The sequence below is a fragment of the Antedon mediterranea genome, chromosome 10 (assembly GCF_964355755.1).
Source record: "Antedon mediterranea chromosome 10, ecAntMedi1.1, whole genome shotgun sequence".
Lineage (NCBI taxonomy): Eukaryota > Metazoa > Echinodermata > Crinoidea > Comatulida > Antedonidae > Antedon > Antedon mediterranea.
In genome coordinates, this window is record NC_092679.1 from 197,012 (window position 1) to 205,327 (window position 8,316).

The window sequence follows — 8,316 nt, forward strand, 5'->3', positions numbered from 1 at the left end:
TGCAACATGTCCATCTTCTAATAGTATAGAGTCATCAAGATGGTGTCACTGTAAACCAGTGTGCACTACTTCCCATTCAACCTTATCTCTTTTTTTATGTAAGTTTTTATCGAAGAAAATGGGACAGCATTTAATGAAAGTTGGCAGGAATGTTTTTTCTATCTTGGACAACTATTTCTGATAGAAAGAAGATGGCATTTCATGTCAATATATTCCATTAAAGTTAAAGTTACTTCCATTTTATAATCAAAATCTAAAAAAATATACAAAAGGTGTAGAAGGACTTTTGTATGAATATCGAACTGTTACAATTTCGTCTTTAAGGTTTACGAACAATTATTACTATAACATACATTTAAAAGCTGAAATTGCACATCTATGAAATATGTTTAATTTAAATGCCAAAATATATTACTACAAGTATTACAATGTTGTTCAACAACTTTATGATCTTGCCATCTTTATCAACAGATTATGGAGCGTTAGTTTAAAATGTGTCAAAAGAAAGTATTTAGGAGTTTTAGGATTATATGTAATATCTTTAGAACATAAATTGCAATTACATTATTGTATTTAGTAATGTTTATTAATTTAAAACGGTATATAAGAGCAGTGCACTGCTTATCAGTAACTAACTCATAGGGACTATATGTTTTTATAGAGAAAACTTTTGATTTTGTAATGGCTACTTCTTTATCATTATTTTCCCCTTTTTTTTATAATTGCTTCACCAATCATTAGACTTGGTTGACACGCAAGGACGTAAGCGAGTTGACCAACTCGAATAATCGCTTGTGATTATTACGTTGCGTTAAGTATGTTTTCCACTAGACGAATTTATTCGCGCGAATAGAAATCACTGTTTGTGACGTTAGAAAATGCGCAACCAATCATAACTCAGAAATGTTCGATACGCGCGAATATCTTTGCTAATGGGAAACAGGCTTTACGTTGCGTCCTATCTTATCCTAGTGTGAACCAAGTTGACGTTTGAATGTCCGTCTTTGGAAATAAAGGGAACTTTGCAAATCTACAAACGCCGCCTAAGGACAGCTTATGATACATTTTTATGCGTTTGAAAGTGAATAAATTACCCCCAAATGGTTTGTGATAATAATCCCTGGGGGAATTTGTCTAACACGGGCTGAATGAACGCCTATCATAGCTACCCACAACCGAATATGTTAACCATCTGTAGGAATGGGAGTTGTCCATCTTAAAGGCGACTGTCGATGCGAGTGCTTCCTGCCAAATGTCGGGATTAATTTCCCTTTGGCCAGGGCTTAGTCCTGAGAGAGACGGCCAGCGACATTCGATCGTCGTCCTTCATTCTTTATCATGTTTTAGAATACAACGTTAAATTGGCAATTATAATTCACAAATCATGAACCGACCTAGATTTACTAAGTCTCATAATTCTGTAAAGCATTTCGTATTATTTTCTTTATAATGTTAACACCAATATTTTACTATATTGTTTTCAATACTAACTAACTACTGTATTTTGTTACAAGAGTATGGTAATCAATAAGATAGCTTCCTTCCTAATACTTACTTAAATGTACGTAATTTGTGCTTACTCTACGTATTATTCCGCATCCCTCCGTCTCCTTTAAATATTCAAATTCCACCCATTTTTAAAAGTTAATACTTTTTTTCATTTTCTCGATATAATTGCGCTTTTCATGTTAGTATATTATAACCTCTTAAATATCGTTTATCTACAAAGTTGAATGTTTCTCTTTCTCAGTGCAATGAGTGTGTTTCTTGTTACAACCGTTTTATAATTGTTATGTTATTTAAGTTTGTTTCTTGTTATGTTATTTAAGTTCATATCTTAAGTGTAATAAATTAAGATTGCTTACTAAGAATACTTTCGTTTGTGTTTTTTTTTTTGTAAAGTAGCCTATAGTTTTAGAATTTCTATAAATAATATAAGGAATGTAACAGTTGCTGCTTTCCTCTTTAAATATACGATGATCGATTTATCTTCGAAAGACTTTTTTTCCTCTGCCAGGAGCAAATACAGGCCAACAACAATCTGAACAAAATTGTACTATAACTATCTGTATTATAATAATAAAACATACGGAAATTGTTGCTTTCAAAATAGGATTTCTTTAAGCAAAAGATTCGGACTTTAAACAACGTTGCAATAAGCTTGCTTATTTATCATCTTAATTTCATTATCTTGTGATTAATTTTGTTGTGATTCCTTATACGTATACCGCCCTCGTAGATGAGGAAGCGAGGGATAACCAGTACATAACTATATTGTTCATTATCTGCATATCTGATTATATAATTGGTTGATTGGCAACCTATACATTGGAATAGTAATGTCTTTTCCAGTAATTTGGATTAGAATCATACAGATATTAACGTGATGTCCATGTTCAAACTTTACTACACTTTATTCAAGAATACGGTAGTGAAAACCGTTACATTATTCAATGTACAAAAGTATTTACAAACTCGATATAGATGCCAATATGAAGAGACCGAACAATGATAAGCAATAAAACTATCTAATCATTTAGACATTTTTCATCAGAGTAATTATACCGTATTGCTTGAAGTTATGTCAACACCATGGAGCCACCAGGGTCAGCCATAATACCATGGAGCAACCAGGGTCAGCCATAATACCATGGAGCCACCAGGGTTAGCCATAATACCATGGAGCCACCAGGGTCAGCCATAATACCATGGAGCCACCAGGGTCAGCCATAATACCATGGAGCCATCAGGGTCAGCCATAATACCATGGAGCCACCAGGGTCAGCCATAATACCATGGAGCCACCAGGGTCAGCCACAATACCATGGAGCCACCAGGATCAGCCATAATACCATGGAGCCACCAGGGTCAGCCATAATATCGTATTTTTTTTCCATAAATTGAGTTGTTTCTATTGAAAATTTGAGAGTAAAACAATTTTATTAATATTTATTGTATTATTAGAATTCTTTCTGCGTTTATAAATTAAGGAGGTCAATCTTATCCAGCCATAGAAAGAAAACGATGTCGTGTAGAAACTTTTACTACAAGTATTTAAATGTATGAAGGTATAAAACGTGTATATGCTAACAGCATTTTGTAAGAACGACTTCTATGGTATAAACATACCAACGGCTATCACCCTTACGGCGGCTTCAGCATTTCATACTCAAGTCTCCATGACAACGCCTCAAGTATGCCCGAAACAACGTATCTAACAAAACTCAGTTTTTATTCTTTTATTTAATCACATTTTGCAAAATAGTTTAGCAAGTGCCAATCAAATTAATACATACTGTAATGTTTAGATTGTTAAACTTTGTTCTTAAAAGTGAGAGATTGTATGGAATATCAATTTCAATCGCCATTATAGAATGTAGGACTGTCTCTCAGAAATCAACCTTTTATAACTGGCAACACAACCTAAACTTGCTTAGTTTCTTCTTCTCCAAAGAATTCCTAGTTTTTAGTCGATGAAAAACGAAATTTACATTAAAATAACGTTTATCCCCCGATTCATCAAAGTATCTTGAAATCTTTTTTAAAGAGATAAACATTTAATAGTTTTACTGACAGATTTTGAAACATTAAACGCGTTTTTCAAGTTGTTGCTTTCATTGTATTTCAAAAATTTGTCAAACTTGGTGCTAATTAGTTAGGAAGAAACACTAATTATCTGTGGTCCTTCGATCTGTACATTTATATACGGCCTGGAATTAACATGATGAAACTACACGAAATGTAGGCCTACCATGGGCCTTAAATTTTTAGGCCTATGTCTTCTTCCTGGGTGAAGAAGTGTTCCACTCATCTTAGAAACAGGGCCTACTTTATGAGGCTATTTTGCGTTTATGTGTAAATGTTTATTTTATAAATAAAAATAATCAGTAAATATATTACAACCACAAAACAAAAGATGAAATAATATTTTACTGCTTGATGATCAATAGAATGGCAGGTCTTAAAAACAAGTAGAAATCTGGGATGTGTAACGCTCGTAATTTATTTACAACTTACATAAAGCCTTCAAAATGTTCAATTAAAAACGCTCAAATTATTTCGCATAACTTCACAGATTCGTTACAACTCTAGTAGTATTGAACAGTATGTTTCAAGTCTGTATTAAATCAATGGATATTACTGTGTTATTCAAAATATGCGATGAAAGCCAAATAAATAAAGTTTATCCTCCTAGGAGATAAAGAGAAAAAAAGCATCAACGTGAAGCATAAATATATAAATGCATCAATCACTTGAAGGCTTTCAGCATTATGTCATCGTCAATGCTTAAATTTATTACGAAACTTTTCTAATCAAATGTTTCTATTAAAATTTAAATCTACAATCGTCACTATAGAACAATGCATTAATCCAAGAGGGTTGTGTTGCTTTGGGTGTACCATATTATACAAATGATTTTAATTGAATAACTTTAATTGCGCAAATATTTTTTTTTTATTTCCTAGGCCAGTTATTTAAAAAAAATGTATAAAGATAGAGTGTTTTAACCATATATATATATTGTTTTGAATTCATCACAAAATATCAAAGTCGGTGGTTCATTTATTAAGATACTCGTTGGTCTATTTGATTCTTTGTCTTTACTTTCAATCTTCTTCTGATTGTTACGCCTCACAATCAATAGCGATATAACATCTTAACTCACAAAGAGTGGACGGTAATTACTTTTATTATTGTTTCTATTTATTCTTGTAAATAGTTATTGAAATTGATTTTGACCATGCAAATAAATGAACGAACAAACAAACGAATTGACCATGCAAATAAATGAACGAACAAACAAACGAATGACATGGTTGTGAGAATCGGTTTAGGTTCAAATCAGGAGAATGTTCACTCGCGCAGATAACTGTCCGTCAACGAATGCTACGGAAACATACCAATCTTTGCAATGCTCGACCATTTCTAATATTCGGATAATTATGATACAAATATTAGTCATCAAACGCTCACATATCTACGTTGGTTTCTGTAAATGAATTAATATGTGGATATAATATACGCCCAAGGCGTCTGTGAAAAAAATGTTTTTGAGACAGATTTCCTTGTGTAATTATTCAAATTTATATATTTTTACATGATTGTGTATTCTGAGTTGAAATGGTGTTTTTGATTACAATCAGTGGTTCTGAATCCCTGCTGACTATCCGTAAACAGACAGTTTGTTTGTGGTCAAGAAACGGGGTGATTGACCACTAACAGCGACGTATCTGCTATCAAATCTAAATTACTTTTGCATTATTCAAATGCACGATTTTATAGAATTACTTTTCGCTTATTAAAATTTGCGAGTATAATTGACATTTTGAAAGATAAAACACTACAACAGATGAGATAAAAACATAACAATGTTTTAAATGATTGCGCACCGGATCAGTTAATCATTTTGATGTGCTGAAAATGAAATGAAAAATGAGAAATGTGTAAGAAAAAGAGAGAATAAAGTTTTAAAAAAATCACGGTATGAAATAGTTTTAACCGTGTACATTATTAAAATTATCCTTTTCTATATGTATAGGCCTATATCACCAAAACTAAATACAATCTTATTTCTTTCAATAGAATACTTCAATAAAAATCTTTTCTTTAAAAAAAAGTAGGAAAACCTGGGAAAGTATAAAATATATAACTCGTTCACAAAAAAACAAAGCTCAGTTCTGCCAGAGTTTATGATATTAAAAATATAGGTTCATACATTTACCAAAAATCATGCAAATTGCAATTTCGAATAAAAATTAACAGGTAAGACATTTTTATTTTCTTTGTTGGGTGTTTTCCATATCTTATCATTGATACAGTCATGTTTATGAGTGGCAGTGTGTCCAGGTAAATACGACTAAACGTCTGTCTACACTATCAAACTAGTTTGACAAAAAAGTGTGATGTGCCCAAATAATATATGTGATATGAAATCATCATGTCCATATGGGCACATCACTTCTTTTGTCACATCAAGTTTGTGTAGACAGAGCTTTTGTCTTATAATAGTAGGGAATTGAACGTTATTCGTTTGTTGTGACAGACACCTGCCGCAGACCATTATAACAGGTGAAATACCATCCGGGATATCCTCATACATACCAGGTAGGCCAATTAATTGTTTCTTCGTGTGTTCATTGGTGGAGCATTGTAATACAAAGAACTGCAAGGTAAAATATTGTACGGTAGGTAGGGTGAATGATTGCTGTTGTTTATTCAAGTCGATGTGTTATGATAATTTAGTGAACTGCACGTCAGGTGTTCCAGGTAAGTCCATTTAATTAGAAGTTTTTCTCCAAATTTACTTTTATCGTCTAGGTTGGATCATGGAGGTATCTAATTTTATACCTCTATGGTTGGATTAATAAAGATTAGCAAACATTATGTAACCAGCCGACGCGTATTTGACCACACGACTCTTTGACACGCTTATCCCGATGGCCTATTTCTAATGTTTGTATTTGAATTTTGATGCGTCTATTTAACAGTTATGCTGAATGGAATGTTTTTTTTATGGACTTAAGCTTCGCAAATAAATCATAGCATTGTTATTAATTTAAAATGGTGTATTTGTAACCACACTACAATATGAAACACATTTGTATCAATCTTCACGCTCTGTCAAACATGATGATCTATTCGAAAGAGCTCATCGCTAATGGACGGATTTTCAAGGTGAAACAATAGAGGAATCAGAAGACATGTTCAATTTATTCGTCATACTTCTCGGCACAGATTTATACCAACAAAATGACAGTACTCAGCGAACCGTGACCAAGAAACTGGTGCAATCTAATAACCAATATCTAACACTTATTTTTATGTTATTAATAAACGATGGTGTTCTCTATAGGACGTCTATACTTAATCTTAATCTTTCTAACAATTATGATAATATTTTGCTTTGTTGGTGTATCATTTATATTATTAAAATTGTTCATGGTTAGTCTTATATTTATTTATTTATATTATTATTATTATTATTTAATAATGATTTATGAATAGTAGGCCTACTGTTCGAAATAAATTCGAAACATATAAATTTAAAAGAAATATTAATTGCGGCCATGAGAGACAAGTTACATAAAATATATTAATTAATAAAACCTGATTATAAAAAAAATTTATAATAGATGAAATTAATATACATCATTTAGTTAGATAATATTCATATAATATATATGATATATATATATATATTTGAAATAGAATTTTGAAAAAATTGTCTACGAATTTAAAACTTTTTAAAACGTTCTTTTTTTCTGAATTTGATGATTGGGCTAAAGTATAATTAATAGATTATTCAACAATCTTAGGTGAGGCCTATAGTCGAGTGAATAATAAATAACACATCGACTGTATACAAATAATATTATTAAATATTGTAGAACAGAAAATCATAATTTGTTTTATCAAATGTATTGTTTGATGGTTTATTAAGGCAAATGGATTATTTTACGACCATAAGAAATAGGCCATATTGCCACCGTCCAGCCAGCTCATAAAAATGTCTTAGAAAACAAATGGATGACGGCTTAATGAACAATAATGATATACATTGAAAAGAATATTCAAGTAGCTTCTAGCAACAAGACAGGTGTTATCACACAAAATTGAAATCCGCATTTATACAGCTTTCTTTAAATATCTAATATCAAAACTGTGTTAAAACAAATATCTGAACCATTCATCATTAGACAAGTTTTAGGGATATTATAGAGGGCGGTTTTTTAAAAACCATAATAGAGTTCGTGACTTTGGGAGTTGACATAGTTCTTCCGATGGTTTTAAAACTCTGATTGTAATTTAGTAAGTTTAATACGCAAATTGAGTTATGTTTGTCAACAGGTAATTGTAACTAATTCTATAATGTTTTTCTCCCTTTTATCTTGATTCATTGGTTATCTTTTTTGTTTGATCTTACTACTATTGTCAACCGTCTGCCAGATAAATTCCCAATATGGACACCACACTTACTGTATATTTCAGTAAGACATTGTGAGTCTTCGCTTGCTACTGACACTACACTTACTGTATATTTCAGTAAGACATTGTGAGTCTTCGCTTGCTACTGACACCACACTTACTGTATATTTCAGTAAGACATTGTGAGTCTTCGCTTGCTATGGACACCACACTTACTGTATATTTCAGTAAGACATTGTGAGTCTTCGCTTGCATTGAATGTTTTAGTAAACAAAATTGATTAAAAAAAACATACGTTGAGAATCCTTCAATGTCTCAGCAGTTAAATAACATTTTTTTTAAATATCTGAGGTTTAATATTAATTTCTAAGGGCCTATGGCCTATCGAAA